Below are 26,023 nucleotides of genomic sequence, written 5' to 3'. Positions count from 1 at the left end.
TTTTTAAACGTTTCCTTTCCTCTCCTCGCCCCTCTTTATTTTAATAACCATTCTCAAATTTCCTATATCGAAATCAAATCGATTCCATTTCGTGACACGTCACGATAAAGACAAGATAAATCACAAAAACATCCATAAATTACACCACAAAGTAGGATCAGCAGCCGCGCAATAAACCGGCGAACGCAACAATCACCTCTCCCTAGATTAGACAGCGACCAAGGAGCAAAAGGTCGAAAACACAAAAGGAGAAGGAGGAAAGGGAGAGAAGCCCGATCAATCGTTGGACGCCAGATTCGAGGCATCAACAGGCAGCGATGATGAAACAAAGGAAAAAGTAGTTGAATGGCGACGTCGCGGTGCCCCCCCCTCGGTTTTCCAGATGGTACGTTACTGTGCCACGGCGACGCCACACAGAGGATCGTTCCGTCAGTCGGGTCTCGGCCGCCGTCAACGTCAATACGACGGCGCACGAGCTGATCGCCTCGGCTCGGAAGCACCGAGCATCCTCGCGGTACGGGCCACCAATATCAAACATCTCATCCCTAATTCCCTTCACCCAACCTGCCCTCCACCCAACCACCACCGAATCCAACGAATTCGCGGCCACTCGCATCCCTGTCGGCCAATGTTTGCCAATGTTTCACCCAAGTGTCGCAACCCGTCTCCTCCAGTGTCTGTGCGTCTCCGCGTCTCTGTTTCTTCTCCAGCCTCTGAAGGCATCGCGGACCGTCAAATCTCTCGCTCGTCGTGAGATTATCGCGGCTCCTTGCTCCGCCTCTCCCCTCCTGCGTGCAAAGTGGGGTGAAAGGACGCGGGAGGCGGTTCGATAGATAGGGCAACACACAGGTAACCTCCTGCAACGGAGGGAATGCGGATGCGGCATCGGTGATCCCTGTTTCGAAGCGGGGGGGTGAAGCTGGTTGCGGTCGATGTGTTTTTGCGGTTAATTTTCGGTCGGACACGGTTCGATGCTTTTCCGTGGTAATTGTCTCTATCTCTCTCTCTCTCTCTCTGCCGGTTTATCGGTTTTCACGGTCGAAATTGTTGGCATAACGGTGTCGGTGCTCAACGATGTCGAGTGATCGCGTCGCTTTGTTTCGAGTGGACAGAGTTTGCGGGCGGAAAACGGATCTTTCTCGTTGAATCGGACACGGTGGGGCGTTTGGAAAGAAATTGGAGAGCGGTTTAGAACGTCGGGGACCCGTTGGATAATAGGACAGGAACGTAAGAATCGAGTGGCCCCTGCCACGTGGCGCCGGTTTCTTTTTCTCCCCGAGAAACTTTTCCCAAAATTCCAACCGATTAAATATCCAAACTCGAACAACTTCTGATCTCAAACAACCGCGGAAGCTTGTTGTCGGACGCGCAGACACGGAACAGGAACCCAAACCCCTTCTCCAACCCCTTTCCTTTCCACAACCATCCCCCAGATATCTCGATAGCCGGTGGTGTGCGCGATCGTGGCGGGAGTGCGTGTGGTGCGTCAGTGTGGCATTTCTGTGACCAGATGCAGTGGGCTGGCCCATATACTCTGCCCGTTCTCGTCGTGTCCTGGTGAGGACGCAGCCGGAAGCGAGGCACGCAAACACACGCAAACCATCGAGGCAGCCAGTAAGCCGAGGCAGGGAAAAGAATCGATCGAGTCGATTTAAAAAGAGAAAAAGTCGTCGTCGTCGTCGTTGTTGTTGTTGTGACGCGATTGTGCTACCTGTTGTTGCCCGACAACCAATTTGCCAACTTTTCCACGCGAACGTGCCTGTGCGTGACGCGACTCATTGCCAGCCGCTCCCTTCCTCTTCCTCGTCCATCTCTGGATCTTCACCACCGATTCCCTGCAGTGGATCGCCTCGATCCACGAATGTTTGGGTTCACGGACCGATGCCCACGCTCTCGGTACTTGTTGATGGAGGACGTGCAAGTAGATCCAGTAGATCGGAGCTCGGTTTGAGAGGGTTTGGGATGGTTGGAAGTAGTTTTTCCCCCCTCTCCCGCTTTTTTCACTTCGAGGAAGCAGTTGATTGGTTTTCTGATCGATTTCAGGAGGAAATTGGAAATTGTTTGAGATTGGAAATTAGCGTTCAGGGGGGAGGTAAGGATATATAGGATGGATCGAGTGGTTTTTCTTTTTTTTTTTCGATGAGAAAGGTAACGCGAAAGGGATTTCGACCGTGGGATCGTTCGAACTGTGTCAGAAATGAATTTGTTGAAGGGGGAGGAGGAGATAATTGAAAAGGATTGATCGATGGTTTGATAAAATTCGGGATGGCATAATGATTCGTAAAATGTGACGAGATGTAGAAATACGGCTCGCAATTGGAAATTGTTGTATTTTGGGGCAAGGAGTAATTATTTTTAGAGAGGATTTTTAACGAGGGCGCGATTCGAAAAGCTCCATTATTTTCGAGTTTCAAAATTCTTCGCATCTTGCTGCTTCGAACAGATTCTTCGGATCGATCGAAAAGCGTTTATCAGAGTTTTCTCTCTCCGATAAATTTTTCTAATTTCTTGAATTAAATCCTCATCGAATCTTTAATGTAATCGCAATTATTATTTGAATCCCGATGCAGCGAAATTTCAAACTCGCCGCCTGAAATTGATTCCCCGAAAGCGGCGCTGCAACAAAGGCTCGCCTCCGTGCTCGAATTCTATTGGAATCCGGGAAAAGTTGTCTAGTTAAAAGTTATGAAAACTATGAAACTTTCGACGAAATTCGTTCGCGTATAATAAAATTTAATCGCAGTTTGACGATTTTTAAATTTTAAAATTCATATTTTTATCAATACCTGAAAATCCTATCCAAAAGAAGAAACGAATTAATTTCAGAAAATTTAATCAACTTCAAATTAAATAATCGCAACAGTTCGTTAGCAAATTAATTTAAAATTAATCAATTGATCATAATGATCTTGCTCTCTTCTTCAAATTTAATTTCAATTTTAATTTGCGAAACCAAAAATAAAATTAAAAAATAAAGTCACAAAGAAGATGGAATTCTCAATTCGACTGGAACGAATAACGAAAATCTTTCTTCGGGAAAAACTGTCGGCATGAATTAAACAATCCTCGCTTTATCGTTGCAACAATATCCTTTGACGCACGAGGCAAGAGAGCGGCGCAAACGTGTTATCGCTTTCCACGGCTAAAATCGCTCGATTTCTTCGGATATTATCGAACACGATCGCGTGGAGAAGTTTGATAAATAGAGTCGAATCGCGTCACGCATCGAAAGATTCGACAAGGAAACAAAGAGAGAGAGAGAGAGGGGGAGAGAAAGAGACGAGTCGTTTTCCATCCACTTGGTTTTTCGCATTGTTTAAATTCGAAGGAAATCCGATCCCATCTTCGAAAGGCTGCACGTGCTTTCAGGATGATGTTCGAACAGAAATATCCAGGGTGACAGGCGTTTATTGGAGACAGCCCCGTGATTATTAACTGGAACGAGGAACTTTTCATTCTCCTTTCAGATGCAACGAAAGAAAAGATTGTTGAACAAAGTTTTTATTTTAAATTTGACGATTTATCGATCCTACGAAAGAGGAAGGAAATTTTCTTTTCTCTCTCTTCCTTCAGAACGTGTCTTCTTTCGAAAGAAGCTTTTATTAATCTCGAAATCGAGGTTCTATTTTACACGAGAAGATCGTTAATCGAGTTATTACTTTGAATTTAGAGAATAATTGAATTTACGAAATATACGCGTGAAAGTATACTTGTCTAAGTAAAATTTGAAAATGATTCATCAATTTGTAGTCACGATAAATTTATTAAACAAGCAGTGTTAATTAGATTACTTAGAAAGTACTTCATGGAGTATTACTTGATATTAACATTTTGTCGGACCATTTTTGGTGATTTTGTGTAAAATTACTATCAATCCCATATTTCTATTAATTTTTCCTTCATCTCAAGATTTCTGAAGATATTCGAAATTCATTCGAAATTTTTTCTTCTTCAGAAAATTAAACGAAATTCGTCATTCGAACGAGATTCATTAATCTGGAAATATATTTGCATGCCACCGATCTGATCCAATCCTTTTGCTAAAAAAATAAATTTAGAAGATCGAAAGACGACAATTGGAAAAATTGCGAGAATCTCGCAATAATAGACAACTCGACGTTCGACACGAATATCGCAATGTTTTTGTTGACATTCCTCTGATTGGTATTAGCTCGCTTAACACGATTTCGATACAACACGGGGCGGATTAATCGTGTTATAGGATTATAGATTGACTGTAACCCGCCCCCTCCCTCCACCCATTCCACTCATCGAGTGGAAGAAGATCGTTCATGGTCGGGCAAAAGGAGACCACTACCTTTTTCACGAAATCTTTCATCGAAATTAAATTTCTTACTTCTTTTCCACGTATCAAAGGATATTCTTCTATTTTCCCCCCTTTTTTTCGCGTTTTCACAGTCGTTTTCCCTCCGCGGGGAGAAATATATACGTATTCGTAAAGAGGAAAATGGCGGGAAATACGGAATGGGGGGAGAGAAAGGGAAAAAGAAAAGAGAATTCATCGTAGCTGCCGCGATAAATCGCGTTTACGGTCGAACGAACGAAAAGTCTGTCTGCCTCGATGGGGGAAAAAAAGGAGAAAGGAAAGAGAAAGAAGAAAAACCTGCGCCGGAAGCTGGCTGCCTTCACCGGCTTCCGGCGAGCCGCGAGCTCGTATTCAAGCTTTCTTTTCGTTTCATTAACGGCCGGATTCACGAAATTTATCGAATGGCGGACGACGGGTAAAGGGGGTGGAAAAGATCGAGTGGAAAAGGTATTTTAACGAGGAGGGGCGAGGAAGGGGCCGTGGATTCATCAATTTGTCGTAAATTAAACGGTTATTTATTGCAGGCGAGGTGAAATTCCTCGCTTAATCGAAGGTGAAGCTTATCTAAAGAAAAAGCTTATCCGAAAGCTTATCCTTTCTCGAGGATATCGATTTTCGAAGATTTATGGGGGGTGGGCGAACTCTCGACCTATGAATATGAATATGAATATTCATTTGACTCGAGGACAAAGGAAATTTTATTCCATTTCGCTTTTCGTCCAGTTTTTTTTACGAACCGATCTTTGTCCGCCGCGTTACGATTAATTGAAATTAAAAAAAAGGAGAGAGGGAATTTTCTTGGGAATTCGAAGAGAAATTTAAATAAATTTCCCTTGTATATCACTTGTTTTCGACAACTTTGTTGTCTCAGTTTCCATCATCAATTAGGAGGGGATCGACGATTACGGCCACAGGCGATCATCGATTGTTAACCTCTGGCACCTGTGTCAATTAATTTTCACCGCCAGGATGATTAACAACCTGATGCAAAATAAAATTATCCACGATTATCAAAGAGAATCGTCAATGGACCGACCTATTTCCTTCTTGATCGAATCGAATCTCGATTTCAATCGAACTGTAATAATAAAAAATAATGAATTAAATTAGAGTAGAGGAGATTATAGGGAAAAAGGAAGAAACATTTGTGCCCTTCGCAAATGTTTCTCCCTCTTTCGAACAAAAACGAAAAGGAATTTCCATTCGATGATATATTTTTAAATTAAAGGAGGCGCATAGGACATTCCGACAAGAAGAAAAGCCGCTCGTTTCTCATTCAATTTATCAACGACACTTGGGTTGGTCGAACAAGAAAACATCGCGCATCGCAAGCTTAATTGCGAGTGGGTCTTTCATCGTGAACAGAGGCGGCCACCGGGCCTTCTTAATTGAGAAACCTTGAATAGGAATCGCCTTTTATCAGCCCCTTCTTATTCCTGCCAAATGTAAACGAGGGAAGAGGATGAACGAAAAATAAATAAAAAAAAAAAAAAAATAACGATTCGTCGAATTAAAATCGCGATAGATTAGGATGATCGGGTGATCGTGAAACAACAACCCCTTCCAACGAGCTTCTCTCTGAGTTTCGCTCTTTTTTCACGATATTTTTTTTTCTTTTTATTTTCAATTAAAACTAAAGGATAGGTTGGAAACAATCTAGAATCGAAACTGTGATTATTTGGGGTAGAAATAATCGAAATAGCTTTGAAGTTGATTAAAGAGGGAAAGCAAATGTTTTTTTTCCCGATCTGATCGATGAACCTATTTTTTTCCTTTTTTCTTTTTCAATCATAGTTAAACGGAATCAGTTGGAAATACGAGTCTGTTTAATTGAATAGTTGGTGTGATAAATAAAGAGGAACGAAATTGAAATTATTATCGGGGATGAATCGAAAAGAGGGGATTTGAGAAAAGAGGAAGAAGGGGGAAGAGTTTTTTGATGTATCTTCGAAGTGAAAGATAATTGAAACGAAAGATTTTATGATTTCTCGAAACGTATTATCTAAACAAACTTTTCACTCTGTTCTTTAAAGAAACCGACTCTTTCAAATATTTTACTGATATTTCTAAAGTTTTACAGATTTGCGACAGATTTTGCGGGGAACGAAAATATTTTTCTACGAGTTACGAAAAAGTTATGAAACACACATTGATACAATTTTCTTCCCATTCGAAACATCTTTCGAGAAATATCCTTCGAGACGTGAAATAATCATCAAGGATGAACGATAATTATTCAACGATTGTCAAAAAAAAGAAAAACTAAATTAAATTGCGATTAAAATTTTTTCATTTAACAATTTGCCTAGAAAAAATTGCATCCTCACTTTCTCCACTTTCATTTTCCCCTATAAAATTACAACTCTACCTTTCGACCATCCTTTTCCATCCATTCGAAATTTTTACACTCGTTCGTCGAAAAAGAATCCATCTCTCTTCGAAAAGAAGAGATCCTCCTTTCGATCAGCAAGCTCGAATCAACTCGTGAAATGGTTCGCTGACAATTAGCCCAAAAGGAAGGGAATTAATATTTCCCGTGGCAACGGGCGAGATGAATTGTCCACCGACGTGTATACAGGTACACAAATTAATTAGTCACGTGACGCTCAGCTGGCACCATCTGGAAGAAGACGCGGAAACGAAGCGTTTTTACACGCATTCACACACACTGTGTGTAACCAATTAGCCCAGTTAACCGTTCGAACCTTGACACTGGCTAATCACAAGTCGCGATGTATCCCCCTTTTCGCGAGCTGAACTTTGACCTACGTCTCGCGCAAATAAAGTTAATTTCTCCCAATTTCGAGCCGGTATTCGCTCGAAGCGAGATTATCCCTCTTTGCCCGCCGACTGCTCCAAGTAAAATTGAAAATTACTTTTCAACTTGATTCGAGGGGGAAAATTTGTATAATCTTCTCGCGGGGGGAAGATGAGGGGAAAGGGAGGGGAGGAAAAAGAATCTTTATTATCGTCCATCGCGTTCGTGATTAAAGAAAAATTAAAGAATCGATTTGCGTGTAAGAATATATTGTTTCGAGAAAATGACTCAACGTAACGGAAGTTTTTTTTTTAAAAAAAGAGGAGAGGGGGTGAAAAAATTTTTTCTCTCTTCTTTTTTTTAAAAAACGAATCGATTCGCGCTCCTCTCGATACCCACCCCTGAATATCGGTGGTTAACGTGGTTATCGATATCCGAGGATCGAAATTAAATAAAAGTTTAAAAGAGAAATTAATCAGAGGCAGGCTGACAGGTTTTATTGGCCGGGGCAGACGAGAAGAAAGTGTCGCCCGAAGACGCAACTCAATTTCCCGTTTATTCGATACGCGGAAGCCTTTAATCGGATTCGAAAGAAAATGGAAACGTCTCTTACGCGAAGGGATTGTTCCCTTCTCTGAGGATACGCGCGAGGATCCTCCGTTTCGAGGATGATTAGATTGCGAGCAGGGAAATAACACATGGGGCTCTTTTTAATTTTCAAGCAACGATCCCATATGTGATAATTATACTTCAATAGAACATAGTTTGACAGAATTATCGCAAGTATTTAGTTGTTGAGTTTTCACAGGTCTGGGGGTAAGTTTGAAAATGATAAGAAATGGTTTTGCAATGTTCGATAGATCGTTATTCTTGGAGAAATATAGATCTCGATTCTCTGGATATTCGTCGGACAATTTGTCATTGTCGTTATTATCTCCACTCTTTGTCTTTCATGTTGAGTCTTTGAATCTCCATCTGATGCAGTTCGAGAGAGACGTTTTGTAATATTGAATCGAAACTGATAATCGCGTTCTTTGAAGAATAATTAAGCAAACTTGTCTTCTGAGAATCTATTTATGCTCGTTCCGGCAGGAATAAGTGAGAAAACAAGATAGGGAGGCGATAAATGTGAATAAGCATTAAGCTTTTCTTTCCAATACGTTTTGAATAAAGATAAAGTTTCTATTTATTCTCATATTCATTATACAAAGATCTATCCTTTCAATGAAATCGTGAAAAATCTGTAAAAATTTTACTCTTAATTGAACAAGTTACCCTTAATTGAAGTATTCTACCTCGTTCCAGATTCTGTCCTCGTGGGATTAATTCGCGGTTTCCGCTCATCTCGAAACTTGTAATTTCCGGGTTCGAGCTTTGCAACCTTGCGGATTTTGTATTATTTGATTTATCTCGATGAATATTTTTTTCTTTCATTTTGAACCTCAATCTTTGAATCTAAATCTCTATGATGCAGTTCCAGAGAGATATTGTTATTTTAATTAAAGCTATTTGCCTCTATCGAATTATGTTTATTATCGTGAAAAAGAGAGAGAGAGAGAATATTTTTTCTTTTTTCAAGCAATGGTATATTTTAAAAAAAATTTCACATTAAATCCAAAGTGAAATTACAAAAAGTGAAGTGACGTTGTAAGATTTTTAAAATAATTTTTAATAATTAACAAGAAAGAAGAAAGAAAGAAGAATTAAATTGGAAACGAATCTAAATTTCCTAGAATTTATATTTAAATCGTCTCGTCTAAAAATATTCTTTCGAAGAAAAATTTGTAAAGGAAAGGAAAAAGAAAAAAAAAAAAGAAATTGTAACAATTTTAATAAAAATCCATCCACGGATGATTCGTATGGATAAAGTATCGTATACTTGGAAACGATGCTTGGATTGTTCAACGTCATCCCACTTTAAGTCTTGTTTCCATGGCCCCGCAAGAATTTCTCGTTTCCCGACGAGATTTCGAGTTTCACGAAATTTCTTCACTCTTGACGCTTCTTCTCTGTCCTTTGTAGATCCAATTTCCTGGCAACTCTCTTCATTTCTTCTTCTTTTTTTTAAACTTTTTTTCTCTCTCTCTCTCTCTCTCTCTCTCCGTCTCTCCTCTCTTTTTTTCACTCACCGGCAAAATTGAAGAAGTTCTATAGTAACGAGGGAGGGTTGGAGGGGGAAGGGGAGGGAGAGAACCACAGCCAATCACGATCTAAAAAGAGGTTCCCGACCAATTTGCGGGCTAATGGTTAATAAAAACTGGACGCAGATTGCGAGAAAATTAAAAATTCCAGCCTCGACCCGGTTGATTGCTTCGATATATAGCCTCGTCGTGTCACGCGTTTATGCTATTTTTTTTTTTAGATTACGACAACTCGCTTATTTACGACCTTCTTCGCGCTAAACATTCTAAAACATTATCCAAAGGATAAACGTTCAAATTGTCAGTGATTGCAATGCTTGCAATTTATCGAAACGAGCGCGATAAAACGAGCGGGAAAAAGGAAGATCACTTTAATCGAATTTTCTTCTAATCTTCCCTAGATAAAAGCTTGAAGATAATACAAAATTTTTATATATATTTTGGACAGTTTTTGAGAATAGCTCGAAACGAGCTATTGAATTATTTATTGTTACGTATAAAAAAAGGAAGAAACTTGGATATATTTCATCACGATACAGATGCATTAGTAGTCTGGTTATTTATATCCCCGAATATCGTTGCGTGAAGAATCAGGATTTCGAAAAAATGATCTCTCAACGAAGAGGAGGAGCAGCATGGCGTGCATTGTCGCCATGCATCGTATCGTAACAAAGAACGTTATATAAATCTATTTTCGATGAATTATCTTTCCTTTTTCGATCGAAACGAATACGGCCATTTCGATAGGAAAAGTTTGTGGAAAATGATTCTCGAGATTGTTATACCATCTATGATGATAATTCTACTTCGATATTACGAGCTATATTCGTTCAACAAACGATATTCGATTTGTTGGATATAAATTTGGATAAAGTAGAATAAATATAGACATCGCGAGGACGTGTATATTTTTTGAAAAGTATAGATATATTCGTTTGAATGATTCATCGGATTTTCATCTAATATTCGATGCTCTTTCAAGCAGGAAATCGAACCGTTCCGCCCGCGAATTCGATATTAATCTGGGAGAAATCGATATTTCAGAAACCATTTACCCGGGCGTAGATTTTCGAGCAGATTTTCTCTAAGAAATTTCCCAGGAAATTGAACATCTCGCCTACGCCATCCTCAAAATCTCAACCCTCTAAGATCAAATGCCGCGGAATCGGCAATTTTCAAACCGAACGAGGACGAAACTGTGTGACGCGTGATGGGGTTAAGTTTGTTAAGCTGCAGGTTGATAGTTTTCGATTTGAAAACTTTTCGAGTAAGAAAAATAAAAAAACGAAGGAAATAACTTTTGAAAGATTTAAAATTAACCAAGAATAGTGATCGATATTTTTGATTTAAAAACTTTTCGAAACTTTAAGAAAAATAAAAAAATGAAAAAAATTATTTTTGAAAATTTTTAAATTTATCAAAAATAGTGATCGATAACATTAAGTTTCATATTGATCGATTTGAAAACTTTTTGAATAAGAAAAATAAAAAAATGAAGGAAATAATTTTTGAGAGTTTTAAAATTAACCAAAAATAGTGATCGATAACATTAAGTACCAGATTAATTTGAAAAGTTTTAGAATAAGAAAAATAAAAATGGAGGAAATAACTTTTGAGAGTTTTAAGATTAACCGAAAATAGTGATCGATAATATTAACTTCCAAATTGATTGATATTTTCGATTTGAAAACTTTTCGAATAAGAAAAATAAAAAAAATGAAGGAAATAACTTTTGAAAGTTTTAAAATTTATCAAAAATAGTGATCGATAACATTAAGTTTCATATTGATCGATTTGAAAACTTTTTGAATAAGAAAAATAAAAAAATGAAGGAAATAATTTTTGAGAGTTTTAAAATTAACCAAAAATAGTGATCGATAACATTAAGTTTCAGGTTAATTTGAAAACTTTTCGAATAAGAAAAATAAAGAAATGAAGGAAATAACTTTTGAAAGTTTTAAAATTTATCAAAAATAGTGATCGATAACATTAAGTTCCAGGTTGATCGATATTTTCGATTTGAAAACTTTTCGAATAAGAAAAATAAAAAAATAAAGAAAATAACTTTCGAGAGATTTAAAATTACCCCAAAAAATTAATGATCGACAACATTGATCGTTGACTCAAAGTTGACTGTCCCGACTGATCGGAACTCGTCGTCTCTCCGCCATCTCTTTCTCTTTCCACGCGTTGTGCATTCGCGCACAATCTGACAGGCGATACTTTGCAGAGAGCGGATGCTTCTCGAAAGGAGCGACCCCTTCCACTATCGACAATCAGTTCCCGTCGCACATTCGCGCGAGAACACCAATCAGCCAAGGATCTTCTCCTTCTCTTCGAACCTGAAAGCCGAAAGCTTCGGATCATCCCGCGCACGCACGAAATCTTTCTTTCTATCTGGCAATTCTCTCGTGCCAAACGTGACAACCACCGAGCCGGGCCGCTCTCCTTCTCAAGAAGAATCAATCCGTGCGATGAACGACCGTTGGAAAAGTTTGAGGTTTCGTGATGGAATCAGGATCCGTCGGAGGCTGTTCAGTTGAAAAGATTTATCGGGCAGGGGGGACGGGGGAGACCGATATATAGCCAGGGGGCGAGAGCTGTTCGATCGAGTTTGGAAAATCGATGGAGAGAGGAGAAGGGGAGGCGATTAACGAGCGGTGAAAAGGATGCAGTAGTACTGGTAGTAGTAGTAGTAGTTGTTGGAGGGAATCGATATCGTTTTCTAGCACGTGGCTGGCTTTAAACTGGCGGTTTAGTTTCGAGATTACGCCTATATACACTGATAACCTCGCTTTAAAAAGAAGAAGAAGAAGAAGAAGAAGAGGAGGAGGAGGAGGAGGAGGAGGAATAATTCGAATTCGTGCGAGTGTCGTTTGATCGAGTGAATCTCTCTACTCGAAAAAATCTTCTTTTCCTCTTATGACGTTCTTTTCTTTTTTTTTCTCTCTTTTTCGTGTTAACCGGGAGCACGAGATAGAGAAACAATTGTAGGAAGTAATACGGTAGAAGGTGAAAATCGTGGTGTGCCGATCGTGTTCACAGGTTTCGATAATCTCTCGCAATCCCCAAGCCAGGGATCTCTCCTCTCTCGGGAAGATCAGTGAAAGAACAGTGTTGAAAATTGTTCCGATTGTGAAGTGCAAGCTCGTTAATGGATCGATCGTGAGAAAGAAGAATTGGTTCGAGGAGTCTTAGGAGTCTGGCGCCTTCATCGAGAATTTTGTACGCGAATTGAGAGCAAAGGCCTATATTATATCAAATTTTCATCGTCCATCCCTACTTCGTACTTCGAGTTCTCGCCTTAATCATCGGTTCGATGAAAAAAGAAAACGGAATATTCCGAAAAGTTGGTCGTCGAGGAGCACAGGTGGGATAAGAAATCGATAAGAGAAGAAAAGAGGTTGAAAATAATTCGATTAACTTCGAATCCGGCAACCCCCTTTATCGAGGTATCGAGTTGAAGGGGTTGAAAAGGAGGGATTCTCGCGGCTTATCAGCTCTAATCCGAAAGGAAACTTTTCAAATTATCCCAGTCGAATAAACTGAGAATATCTGAACGGTATTCAAAAAAACCATCGCCGTGAAAGTAAGGAAGCAACTGGAAACGCTATAACTTAAATTAAATAATCGTTCGAGACAATCGAAAGATATCCTCGAATCGAGGCCAGATCGACTAAACTAAACTAAACTAGGATCATTTCTATACAGATATTTAAGAGAATAGATGTTGGATCTCGACTTTCGAGGGGCTCAACAACTTCTAGACAACTTTTTCGAACCAAAAACCATCCTCGCCACCGAATTTCTAACCCATTTCAAACGATATAACGATACTTTTATAAATTCTAGACAAGGAATTCTCAAAGAATCCGAGCTGGTCAAAACCAACTCCTCTTGGTAAATTTTTTCAAAGGCCAAATCCGACTCAGCCTATTAATCGTCGCTTGGCAACTCGTGGGATTTTGCTCTCCCAGGCCTCTGAAACTATCACACTCGTCCCACCACCGCTCTAAGAAAAAAGTTAAACAATAAAACAGAGCGAAACAAACAAGCGGAAGAAAAAATTCTCGACTCTCGTAGATTCTTCGCAGCAACTTTCCCTCTGGACACCTTCTGGACAAATGGGAAAGCGATGTAGCCCGTAGCCCATATACACGGGTTGGGGATTCGTTTATCATCCGACGAGTGAAGAAGAAGAAGGGAAGAGTCGTGGATGAGCCTGGTGTAACCGGCCCTGGATGTTTTGACGCTGAGTGGCGCTAGGGTGTCGAGGTGGGGGGCGCGTGGTCTTGCTGCCTGCCGTGCGCCAGTGGCGGCGGGGGTGGGGGTGGTGCAGCTGTCTCGGGGGCCACCCCCGAGGCTAAGAAGGGTTCCATCGGCCACAAGTGCCAGCAGCAGCAGCAGCAGCAGCAGAGCCAGCATCTGCTGCAGCATCATCAACAGCAGCAGCAACAGGAGAAGGATAAGCAGCAGCAGCAACAGTACCAGCAACAGCAACAGAAACAGCAGCAGAATAAGGGGTCCGCGCTGAGGGGGGGCGAGTTGGCGCCTCTGAGCAACCTCGACGAGGATCTGGACGATCTCGAGGACGAAAAGGGGATCGAGCAGAGGGGGGAGGAGGAGGAGTACGCCAAGGAAGGTGGGACCCAGCATCGGTTGAGCCCCAGGCTGCACGATATCGAGGAGGAGGACGATGAAGACGGCCGAAACACCAAGGAAAGGTGAGTGCAATGGGCCCTTCTGCCCGATATCGATCGCTGAACGCGATCGAAATAAGCGTCGATCCGCGTTCCGGCCACTTTTCATTCTCTTCCCTTTCTTTCTTTCGATCTTGATAATCGAAAACAAAGATTACTTGAGACTTTTTATATATATATATATTTTCTCTTCGATTTGTTGAAAATAATAATATTTATCCTTTATTCTATGAATGAAATGGAAAGAGAGAGGAAAAAGTAGAGCCAGAATGGATACGGATTGAGCGATAAAAGAAAAAACAGTTGAAGTTTATTTCAAGTGTTAATTAAACTCGATGTGGGATACGGCGAATACAGATGTCGAAATTATATCGAACGAATTTGAAACGAGTAAAATTAATTTCATTATACGATTATAATCGAGCGTCCGAGATCGAAATAATATTCCTTGTTTGTCCATCTTCTCCGCGAAATTTCACTCGTATTCAATGACGCAAAATTATGCATAGTCGTTCTAAAGGTAAAAGTTTCAGACATCTGTTGCTGCCGTAACTGTCTTTAGGTGGACGAACTTTCCCTTTTGGGTCATACGTATCCGAGTGCTTGTCTCCTTTTCAAGATTCTCCTTTTCAACCTTCCCCATTCTCCATCGACTTGACAGGAAAGAATGGAAACTCTTTCTCGAGTTTCTCGCTTTTTCCATTTCTTCCAAGACTTTTTATCTATCCCACCTTTGCAGGGATTGCAAAAAGAAAAAAAAGAAGAGGAAGAAGGAAAAAGTTTTATTCGATTTTATCATTATCAGAGTCAAAGTAATAAAGTGAATATTAACTCAATGTGTGTTTTCTAATGCACAGACGATTCATTTCGATCGAATGGAAAAATATATCTCACCATTGTCCTTGTTTCTTTTTTTTTTTTATTATTAATTTATCAATCATCTCGAGAAATCTATTAGATATATCTAGATTGCAAGATTTCGATTTTCTTATTGCTGTGAAACGAGATTAATACCAAAGAAATTGGGTTCTTTTCATCCTCCAGCATCGATCGTGTGAATAATCTCTTATTGGATTGCTCCCCGTTTCAACGACCCTTCGACATTTCTTCTATCAACCAAGAAACTCGATATATCATCGAGAAATCGACGCAAGCGAGTCTTTAACGATCCTCCAATCCACATCATGCCACGAGACTCACGGTGACAGAGGCAATTCAATCTGCTCTGAATCGTGATTCTGGGATCTAGATAGGGGCATCTTTATGTAATCGTCGCCTAGGTGACTTCCCCTCCACTTGAACCTCTCATAATTTACTCGTCACTTACTTACTTGAGAATTAATAATACGATGAAATAGGAACCGTTTGAAGTCGATGGTATTTTTTTTTTTTTTGAAGAAAATGGATTCAATCTGATAAATTTTCTCCAAACTGTTCACATATCATATATTTCTTCAACATCGGGAATTCCTTTTAACCAGTTAATACTTTTTCAGAAACTTTCTTCTTTTTTTTTTTCTACTCACGCTCTGGGAACGATAAATTTGGTCCAACTGTTCATATGTCTATATTTCTATATTGAACATGGAAAATTTCTTTTAAGCAGTATTTAGTATCTTTCCTTTAGAAAGTTTCTTCATTTTTCTTCTTTTTCTATTCACGCTCTGGAAATAAGAAAGAGGATCGTGTATGAGAACGGATCGAAAATGGAGCAAGTTTGAATTACGATATGGATTTGGGGGAAGAATGATCGATGGTGGTGCCCTCTCGAATCAGAAACTCGAAATATTCAAGTAAATACCGAAGAAAAATTTCATTCTATTGGGCAATATTGTATTACGTTTATGAAAGATATTTGTTGTATTGTTCGATCCTTGTACAAAAATTTGATAATAAATTTAATGGAAAATCGGAAAGAATGTCAAATTCCAATAATAAAATTGGTTATCCGTGATCCGGAAAGATAAACCACAATTTTTTCTCTCTTCTTTCGCCACACATTTTTATTCCTATTCCTCTGACGTTCCAACTTCCAAGTTTGGAATATCGATTCAAAGAATGGAATTCTTTACAGGATTCTTAAAATTTCTTCGGTGAGCTGTAAGATATCGAGTCGTGTATATTTCGATGAATTATTTAGAGTGGTGTGTCAAGAGGGTGAATTAATCTTTCAAAGGGTGAAAGGGATTTTCAAATTTGAAATGTGGTTTATTGATAGAAGGGAATCTGTCTCCCTTTGTCTGCCCGGATGCTCCTCCCTGAAATTCGATGTTCTTTGACAAGGATATACCTCTTTCGATGATACCAGATTTTCTATTCCACGTTTTATATTCTTGCTACATTGCTATTTGCCAAGTGTGTTCTTTGAGGAAAAATTGGAATTTTGGAAAAAAACTTGTTCCGTTTGGAAAATTCAAATTCAGAAATATCGAGAGAACGAATTTTAATATCGAGGCAAGAAAATAATAAATTAATGGAAAAATATTCGTGGAAGAATCTTTCGAGGCATGAGTTGGATAAATATTTTTTGGGACGCGATTTATCGAAGTTTTTAACGTTTCCTTGAAATTTATATGAAATCATTTTTCTATGTAAAGTGTATATCGAACAACATCGAGACAACGTTGCTTTAAATAAAATATTCGATTTGATCCAAAACGGATTTGATTAGAACGGAACATTTGACAATTGATTGGCGTATTTATGAAAATGTCATGTCCTCCATTGAACTGGCGCGATAAGAAGTCGAGTGATTATTTAATTAATTAATCCATTACGAGATTAATTCTGTGTGTTATGTAAATTTCCAATTTTTGAAATATTTCTTTATGTAACGGACGTAAATAATTCTGGAGGAAAAAGTTAGGTAAGAATATTCTTATATAGTCTAGAAAAATGACAACAAAGAGGATGCGAAACTATTTGAAAAAAGCTTCTTCCAAAAGAAGGATGTTTTTACGAAGCAGGATCTTAATACAAAAAAGGATAGAGATTTTAAAGAGATTCGATATTCAGCCACTCGGGATCAAGAGTAATTTTAAATCCCTCAAATCGATTAAGTTTCCATGGAATCCTTAATTCAATGTTATCAATATTTGCATTGTTTCACAAAAATATAAAATATAAAATCATGATACAAAATAAGTTACATAATAAATAAGCTATTCATAAAAGAATATATTTTGATCTATATAAAATTCTAAAGAATTTTCCATGGAATCTTTAATTCAATGTTATCAACATTTATCAACATTTGTCAACATTTTCATCGTTTCACAAAAGAGCAATAATAAGTTACTTATTTATATTAATCTTCGTAAAAGAATATCTTTTCATCTATAAATCCTAAAGAATTTTCATCATTTATTATCATAGATAAATTTTGGAAACAATTATAGAGATATATTAAAATCGACTGGATTTTTATGGAATTCTTAATCCAATGTTATCAACATTTTCATCGTTCCACAAAAGAGCAATGATAAGTTACCTATTCACAAAAAAATATCGTTTGATAATTCTAAAGAATTTCCCATAGAATCTCTAATTCAACGTTATCAACATTTATCAACATTTTTATCGTTTCACAAAAGAGCAATGATAAGTTACTTATTCATATTAATCTATTCATAGAAGAATATCTTTTGATCAATAAATCCTAAAGAATTTTCCATGGAATCTTTAATCCAACATTATCAACATTTATCAACATTTTCATCGTTTCACAAAAAAGCGAGGATAAGTTCATATTATTAACCTATTCATGAAAGAATTTTTTGATTTATAAATCCTAAAGAATTTTCCATGGAATCTTTAATTCAATGTTATCAACATTTTCATCGTTTCACAAAAAAGCAACGCTAAGTTGCAAATTAACCTATTCACAAAAGAATTTTCTTTCGATCTATAAATCCTAAAGAATTTTCATCATTTATTGCAATAGTAATGGAAAAAATTTTGAAAACGATCAACTTCTTCACGATCTCACCATTCAATGACGATCCATCGTCACCGTTGAAATCGTCGCAATCAAGGTTCCTCTCCCCTTCATCCTTCAACGTTTTCACTCAATGTCATGTAACGGTGTACACGCTGTTGTTTAGATCCAGGTTGAAATGGCCTGTTCGATATTGCTTGCTTAGCCCTGATTATGGCGTATTCGCCTCCCTCCCGTATCGACCAGACACTAATGATGATCCGGTATCGGTTTTGCGTTAATGGTTATCGACATCGGATATCGAACAAAACATATTGGATTACCGAGACATCTTCCATGGTCCCCAGAAATCGAACGAGACCGTATTTATTGTCGAGAGAGGATGATACGAGTGAGCTAAATTAGGATCAGGAACGATCTTCGCCGTGGTTTAACGATTTTTTAATGAGATTTTAACGAGGTTTGAAATGAAAATTTTCGACGAGTCGTAATTCCCCTCCATTCCCCGTAGTCGAAATTCTTCGAATAGCTTCCACTCCACGTGCATTCGAGTCATAGGAAGGGATAAAATTTAAGGAATTCGATTCTGTGCAGTTTCGAGAACGAACTTCTGTTTCTTTAGAGATCGTATTTTGTGTTTAAGAGTTTTTAGGATCCATTTGAGGATAAATTTGAAGAAGGGTTTAAAAGTGAATTTAAAATAATTTTTTTAATTGGAAATTGTTTTAAAGAGTGTAATTCCATTTAAGTAGAAATATTAGAAAGTGTTTTTAGATTGAAAACTTTAATCTAATAAAAAAATCTTTCTTTCAAATCTTTCTTGGAAAAGGTCGAGTAGTAAATTTAAAATTTTATTTATCCAAAGGATGAATATTTTTATTAGAAACCTAATTTATAACAATTTAAAGATTTTTTATACAATTTTTAAGTAAAGTTTTTAAGTAAACGAACACTTTAAAATTATAAACCTTGGGTATCATATTTTTAATTCAAATTATTTTAACAAATTTAATAATTTCCAAAAGTGAAAGTGAGATTGAAATTTATAAAAAATTAAATCTTAAACGAATTTTAGTCGATATCTTTATTTAAGGTTTATTTAAAATCCTTGAGGATAAATTTGAAGAAGGGTTTAAAAGTGAATTTAAAATAATTTTTTTAATTGGAAATTGTTTTAAAGAGTGTAGAAATTCGCCCATTTAAGTAGAAATATTGGAAAGTGTTTCTAGATTGAAAACTTTAATCTAATAAAAAAATCTTTCTTTGAAATCTTTCGTGGAAAAGATCGAGTAGTAAATTTAAAATTTTATTTACCCAAAGGATGAATATTTTTATTAGAAACCTAATTTATAACAATTTAAAGATTTTTTATAATTTTTAAAGTAAACGAACAATTTAAAATTATAAACCTTGGATATCATATTTTTAATTCAAATTATTTTAACAAATTTAATAATTTCCAAAAATGAAAGTGAGCTTGAAATTTATAAAAAATTAAATCTTAAACGAATTTTAGTCGATACCTTTATTTAAAGTTTATTTAAGATCCTTTAAACTTCAGTTAAGAAAAAATTTCCACGTCATCAGGGATCAAACTTTCCAAAGAGGAATCCAAAAAGGAAAATTCCCTTCATGAAGAGAATTTCAATAGAGCTATCTCTCGAGCTAGTCCCCCCTCGAAGGGAAGAAAAGAACCCTCTGGGGAGCGTCGCCATTAGCCGGTGCTCGTTTGTTTATCGATGAAACGATCGACCGTTACACGGTGCTCGAGTTGATTTTCGAGGAGTAAGATAATTTATACGGTAACAGGGTGGTGTACGGAACGAAATTCGGTGATATCCGCCCATTAGTATGTAAAAAAGACGAGGGGCTCCTCTTCTACCCTTCTCGGGGGTTCGATATCACGGTGTCGCGATCTCTTACGCGATATCCTCGAGGGATGGATGACGGAAAGCTTAATCGTGTGAAAAAAAAAAGGGGGAAAAAAACCGAGCCTTCCCTTAAATTTTCTTCTCGCCTTATAATCGAGATCCAACTTTGACATTCTTTCCTTCTTTCTTTTTTTTTTCAATCAACGCTCGGCCTTTCAGATTTTTTTCTCTCTCTTATTTATAACGCGTTTCGAACAGAGAAAGAGAGAGAGATAGAGAGGGAGGAAAAAATTCGAAATTGAAATTGCCTTTCGTTAAAAAATACGCATGGAAGCTGCTACTCCACTTTGACTGGGGGCCAATCACCGGCGAATCAAATCAAATCCCAATCCTCTGTCGCAAGATTGACGCGCGACGAAACAAATTTCCCAATGGAAAAGCGGAGGAAGACCATTATTGGGGACGCTCATTGGATAAAGTAAAGTAAACTCGATTTCCGGAAAAAGAAAGAAAAAAAAAAGGAAGAATGGATTCTGGCGAAAAATGGAAAATATTCAACGATCCGGCAAAGCGCGTTACAAAGTGTCGGGAGACATTGGTTTCGAGCTCTCTTCGTTATCGAGGCTCTGATAAAAAACCGAATCGTGAATTTTCGACGCGAATTCGAATCGAAGCGAAATCAACTCGAATCGTTCGAAAAATGGATATTGAAGTGTCGTTCGTTTTTTTTTTTTCTTCTTTTTTGTTTCACACAGTTATGAGAAATTTCCTCGAGGAGAATTTACCATCTTCTTTTTCGAGGATCTTCGATCTATCGTGACGTCACGGTCGATCGATCTTTTGATAGATGCGTGGATTTTTATTATAAGAAATGTCAGCACGAGGCTATTAGCTTCATGACATTTCCCAAAGCGTGCAATTGGTGAAGGGGAGCATTACGAATCGAAGCATTATTATTAAGTAGGGGAGATATCGATTGATATCGTGTCTTTCTCCATGTTACCCGAATTGAGACATTCTTATTTATAGCTCGAGCCAAATCCGAGATATATACATATTTTAATGGATTCTCGATATCGGGTCATTTCGAAGAAAAAGAGGGAAACAATTTTCGATGATAAAGATGCGAAGGAGAGATTGAAGGATATTCTCGAAAATGGAAATTCTGAAATTTAGTAGGGGATATTTTTTTTTTTTTTTTTTTTTTTTGAGGATGATATATGTAATATTTTGAAGATAAAACGATGATTCGTTCGAATTTGAAAGTGATACAGTGCGAGTTTGCGCGCAATCGATAGCCTTGTACAGAAATCCTCTTTGTGAGATTAGACTTCGTCCTTTTCGATATCGCCACCCTTGAATAATTTACATCTCTGTATGAACTATATATACAGAGAATGCTATAACTCCATATAAATTTGTCGTGGGACATCTCGTGAAACTTTGGAAAAATATTCTGAATTGTATTTCAGAAGAGAGGAAGAAAATTTTGCAATTTCAAATTTTGTCATTAATAGTTTCATTGCCTCTTTTAACCATTTCCATTAAATTAGTAATTTTCTTGAACTGAAAATTCGTTTTTCAAAAATCAAAAATCGAAACATCTAGACAATTCTTGATCACAGGCCATCTCTGGAAAAATATTTTTCACGATGAATTATATGTATTAAAATAAGAAGAAGAAAGATGAAAATTTTTTCATTACATTTTTTTCAACCATTTTCATTAAATTATCAGCGAACAGAAAATTCGTTTTTCAATCAAAAATCGAAACATTGAGACAACTCTTGATCACAGGCCATCTCTACAAAAATATTCTTCACGACATGTATTAAAATAAGAAGAAGAAAGATGAAAATTTTTTCATTACATTTTTTCAACCATTTTCATTAAATTATCAGCGAACAGAAAATTCGTTTTTCAATCAAAAATCGAAACATCGAGACAACTCTTGGTCACAGACCATCTCTACAAAAATATTCTTCACGACATGTATTAAAATGAAAGGAAGAAAGATGAAAATTTTTTATTGCGTCTTTTAATTACTTGCATTAAATCAGCGTACAGAAAATTCATTTTTTAATAAAAAATAGAAACAACTTTTGATCACAAATTATTTCGAAAAGTTCTGAAAAAATATTCTACACGACATTGATATTGAGACGAAAGGAACAAAATTTCATAGAATACAATTTCAAATTTTCCCCCATTAATAATTTCATTGCGTTTTTTAACGAGTTCCATTAAATTGTCGCTGCCATCACGAACGAAAAATTCGTTTTCCAACCAAAAAAAAAAAAAAAAAAAGATCGAAACATCAATAGATAACTCTACGATCGAACCAATTACCGTGAAAAACTCGTTTCTTTCTTTTTTCGAAAAATAATTTCTCCAACAGCGCGCGAAATCGAATATTTTATATTCGTTCGTTTTTATATTCGTCCCCTCCCCTCCTCCCTCACACGCACGTATAATACTCAATAATACCCTTTCTACTTCAACACTTAAAAATTTAAAGGACAATTTTCTTCCTCGATTGGGAAGAAACACTCGAATATTTCGAGAGTAAACAAAAAAGAAAAAAAGGAGGAGGGAGGAAAAAAGAAAAGAGAAATGAAAACGTAGCTTCATTATTCCCATCCCCCTTTTTTTTTCCACGATATGATTTTTTCCACGGCATTTCCTCCCCCTGCCCCCGTGTATCGAATTTTCCCCCGGCCCGCATTAAAGTGGATATTTTTCTCCCGGTGTACAACCAGCTTTTTGTTCCTGTTTAAACTTCGCTCGGCTCCACACGCGGCTTTTATTCGCACGGCGAAAAAAAAAAAAGTTTTTTAATCGTAACACCTTTCCTACGTCGCGCTTTTATCAACCGACTGTTGTTCCTTCTCCTCCATTCTTCTTCCCGCCAACGAATTTACGTTGCGTTACGTTACGTTAAGCTTTATCCATCCCAGGCCTGTCACGTTTTCTTTCTCTCTCTCTCTTTCTTTCTTCTTCTCAGCTTTTTGTCCCTTTTCGTCCAAGAACGTTGGTTTTTCCATCTCGAGAAAAACGCGTAACGAACGCGCCAACAGCTTTAAACAAGTTCTCAACAGTTCGGCTCTCGAGAAATCACGTTACGTCGATTTCTTTTTTCGTTTGGTTTGTTCTCAGTTTTGGTTCTCAAAGGGAATCGAGAAAATTGTTGAGAAATATCGAGCAAGGATAAAGGGATTATTATAAAGTTCGTGCTTCTCTGGATCTCATCAATTATTTGTATCGTATTCTTCAGCGTGTATTAATTTTAGGAACGTCGATACTTTCGACGGAAAGGGAATTAAATTGAATTGTTATTGCGATCGTATTAATATTTTCAGAACGGAGGAAGGAAGAGGTTAAGTCGACGATATCAACGATACCCCATGAAAGCGTGAACGGTTACCTCGATCGTATCAATTTTTACAATAATTCGCAAGTTGCAAGACATAAAAAAGAATTTACCATTTCGATGGAGAAAGATTTAAATTCCATATATATATATATATATATATACGAAATCCCCGATTCGAGTAGATTCAAACTCCCCCTCCTCTAACGAATACAATCGAAAGTATCTTATCGAGGAGTTATTCCAACGATTTGTGACTGGACGAATATACACATTCAGTGGAACGCGAGCTACTTGGTCGAAGCTACTGACTCTCATTCCGTATAAATGTCGCTTATTATTAGCCAGACTCACCGTGGTGGTGCTTTCCTTCCGCGTTATAAACTCGGTGGCTCGTCTAATTCTGAAACGAATCGCGTATAATTAACCTAGGAGGGGGAGACGATCGTTGATCGAAGTTGTGGCCACTTGGTTTTCACCACGATACGTACATCTACGTATATACATCTCTGTGTATACCCGCTTTCGAAAGAAATCGATTCACGAATGCAAATTTAATTCTTGGTTCGAATCCCGTCATCGAGTCGCGAAATGGCGGCCAAATATCCACGTGAAAATTCTTTTTCGAGGTTGAGGCTATTGGGTTGACAGTTTGATGGCACTTGGATCGCGGAACGCGCGCGCCGCATCCATCCAATTGCTCCCTCTCGGCCTTCCTTTGAGGTTAGGTTTCGAGGGGATTTTGATTAGAGGTTAGGTCCACTTTAGGACATCCTTTGTATCTTGCCGAAGAGGCGGATCGGGTCGGTGATCGATTGGCAAAGTTTATTTGCGGGTTGGCCAAGTTATATATCCTATTTGATGACACCTAGGATCAGCTAGATTTAGATCATCAAAGCGATTTAACGTTATTTGATTTCGACCTTTTCTTCGCTAGTTGGATCGTGCGATACCTGTATTTTTCGTCACTTCTGACGCATGTCCACTCAATTTCCAAACTTTATTTATATTTTTCGAAAAATCGTGACATGTAAATGGTGCATAAGGATGTAAGATGCGGATCGATATAGCCCCGTTACGGTTATGGTTTAGCCCGAGCCATCGGTATCCAGAGGGTTGATATTCCAGCCATTCTCCATCGATAAATTCAATTATCGAGCCAGTATACCAAGCCAACAATCAAACTTGACTTAAGTGAATTATCCTAATCTGACCCACACTGCATCTTACAAGATTGTTTTTAATATCGAAACTATATAGAAAGTTCAATTCGATTATTAAATCTAAATCACCCAACAATCACTTTTCAATTAAATCAATCTTACAATCTCGACTTTAACTTACCTAAGCTATCCTCTTTCTCGATATTTCAATAGCCGTAATTAAAAATCATTGAACCCTCCTCCCAACTTTTCTTAAATAAATCTGTCCGAGCTAACTATCTAGACCCAAGAAACATCTCGGTCTTTTGTGCAAGCCTTGTCAGATTGCTTCGCTCATTTTAATATATTCTAGCCAGGATGAATCCATGGTATCATTTGCCTAATCCCACGTCATCGCATAACTAAATAGAGACGATTGAACCCCTTCCTCCCCCCCGGTATTTAGGTCATACCCAGCCATAATATCCACGCGGCAATATTGGGCTGCAACGGGTCTAATAAGCAAGGCGGATTGACGCGGGTGGGCGTAACTAGCGTTGTCAATCAAATAGCTCTTATTAATATCTTGGCTCTTACACTTCTGGTGCGGGAAAAGCAACAGTTTATCTTTTCTAAACCGAATTACGAAATAATGGTATTATTGCAGCGTGTTCACATTTCTTTCGCATTCTATTCTTGTGTGCGCTCCTCGGGGGTACATTTTTCTTTTTATTTCCAAATATCGAAGATTGATCAGAAATATTAATCTTTTGCTGTGAATTTCTCGGTGATGGAAAGTTTATTAAGAAAGTTTCCACGATACGAGCGGGCCTTTCGAAGCCTTGCCTCAAAAATAACTTTTACCGCGTGTCGTAAATCGAGCTGGACGTGCAAGTATTTATTTCATTGGTGTAACTAATTGGCACGGTGGTACGAGGCGAATTTTATCGTCGACATAAATCAATCGTCCCTTAAAATTGACTAAAATTTTCCGCAATTTTTGAGTATTGTCCATTACTCGAAATATTATGCATCACCTTTTCCCTCTTTTTATTGCTTCTTTCGGCAACGAGCGGATGCCAATTTGCATGCGCTCATCCGCGAACGAGTTTATTCTTGGTCCTTCCTCGCTCGATGAATTGCAGGCTAATGCACCCATCGAGCGCACAAGATACTGGACCGGTAAATGCAGCGGGGTCTCTCGTGTCTTCACTTTTGTTTCGCGTCGCAATGCAACCTGTTGATGTTGCTTCACGTCACGAGCTCGCGTCGAAAATATCGCCGGCAAAAATCGATCACGGATGAAGGCGTCCACGTTGGATTCTCAACCGTTCGATTTCTCTTTTCCTCTTCCAGGTATATATAAGACGAAATGATCGATGATATTAAGAAATTAGTTTCGATTCCAGGATACGCGAATATGCAGCGACATCTGAAAGCGAAGAGAGGAATGAAAAAGAGAAAAAAGAAAATGATTCGGCTGATGGTTTATCATACGATAGCCCAAACAGCGACATCTGAAACGAGGGCGCGATACTTTCTTTTAAAAGAGAGTAGACTTTTTTTCTTCTTCGAAATGAAAAAGCATTTCTACATTCTCGAAATCAGCATCAGAGACATCTGTCGCTGCCAAAGATAAACTTTCGTCGCAATCGCTTTCCTATCGTTGGAGCCAATCGTTGGAAAAAATGTATATTCCGCACGATTCCTCGTAACATTTATTCCCCATGTTCGACGTAGTTAAACAGATCGTAATAATCTCTGCGACTCGATCTCT

General features: G+C 38.0%; 1 protein-coding gene and 1 long non-coding RNA gene across 8 annotated transcripts in view; one reads left to right on the top strand and one right to left on the bottom strand.

The window, feature by feature from the left end:
- Positions 1 to 421: 421 nt before the first annotated feature.
- Positions 422 to 26,023, top strand: part of LOC108001532 (cAMP-specific 3',5'-cyclic phosphodiesterase) — a 319,149-nt gene continuing 293,547 nt past the window's right edge. Inside the window, exons 1-3 of one of the 5 annotated variants that reach the window (XM_062078822.1) lie at positions 437 to 514; positions 1,511 to 1,614; positions 12,272 to 13,950. The gene's annotated coding sequence lies outside the window, so the exon portion shown is untranslated. Of the gene's footprint in view, positions 1,615 to 11,456; positions 13,951 to 26,023 lie in introns of those variants that run through there. The other 4 variants (XM_062078821.1, XM_062078820.1, XM_062078824.1 and 1 more) reach the window with 4 other exon arrangements.
- Positions 14,209 to 24,717, bottom strand: LOC114578007 (uncharacterized). 3 transcript variants are annotated; one of them, XR_009831008.1, is made up of 4 exons: positions 24,449 to 24,717; positions 23,459 to 24,356; positions 15,258 to 15,590; positions 14,209 to 15,171 (listed from the first exon to the last, which is right to left on the bottom strand). It is a non-coding gene; the product is annotated as an uncharacterized LOC114578007 (long non-coding RNA). The 3 variants fall into 3 exon arrangements; XR_003698564.2 differs by lacking the exons at positions 23,459 to 24,356; positions 24,449 to 24,717 and adding an exon at positions 17,915 to 18,271; XR_009831007.1 differs by lacking the exons at positions 14,209 to 15,171; positions 15,258 to 15,590 and having other exon boundaries at positions 18,713 to 24,356.

The sequence above is a fragment of the Apis cerana genome, linkage group LG8 (genome assembly GCF_029169275.1).
Source record: "Apis cerana isolate GH-2021 linkage group LG8, AcerK_1.0, whole genome shotgun sequence".
Taxonomy (NCBI): Eukaryota; Metazoa; Arthropoda; class Insecta; order Hymenoptera; family Apidae; genus Apis; species Apis cerana.
Note: the sequence above shows the minus strand (reverse complement) of the source record. Positions and strands in the feature narration are given on the sequence as shown.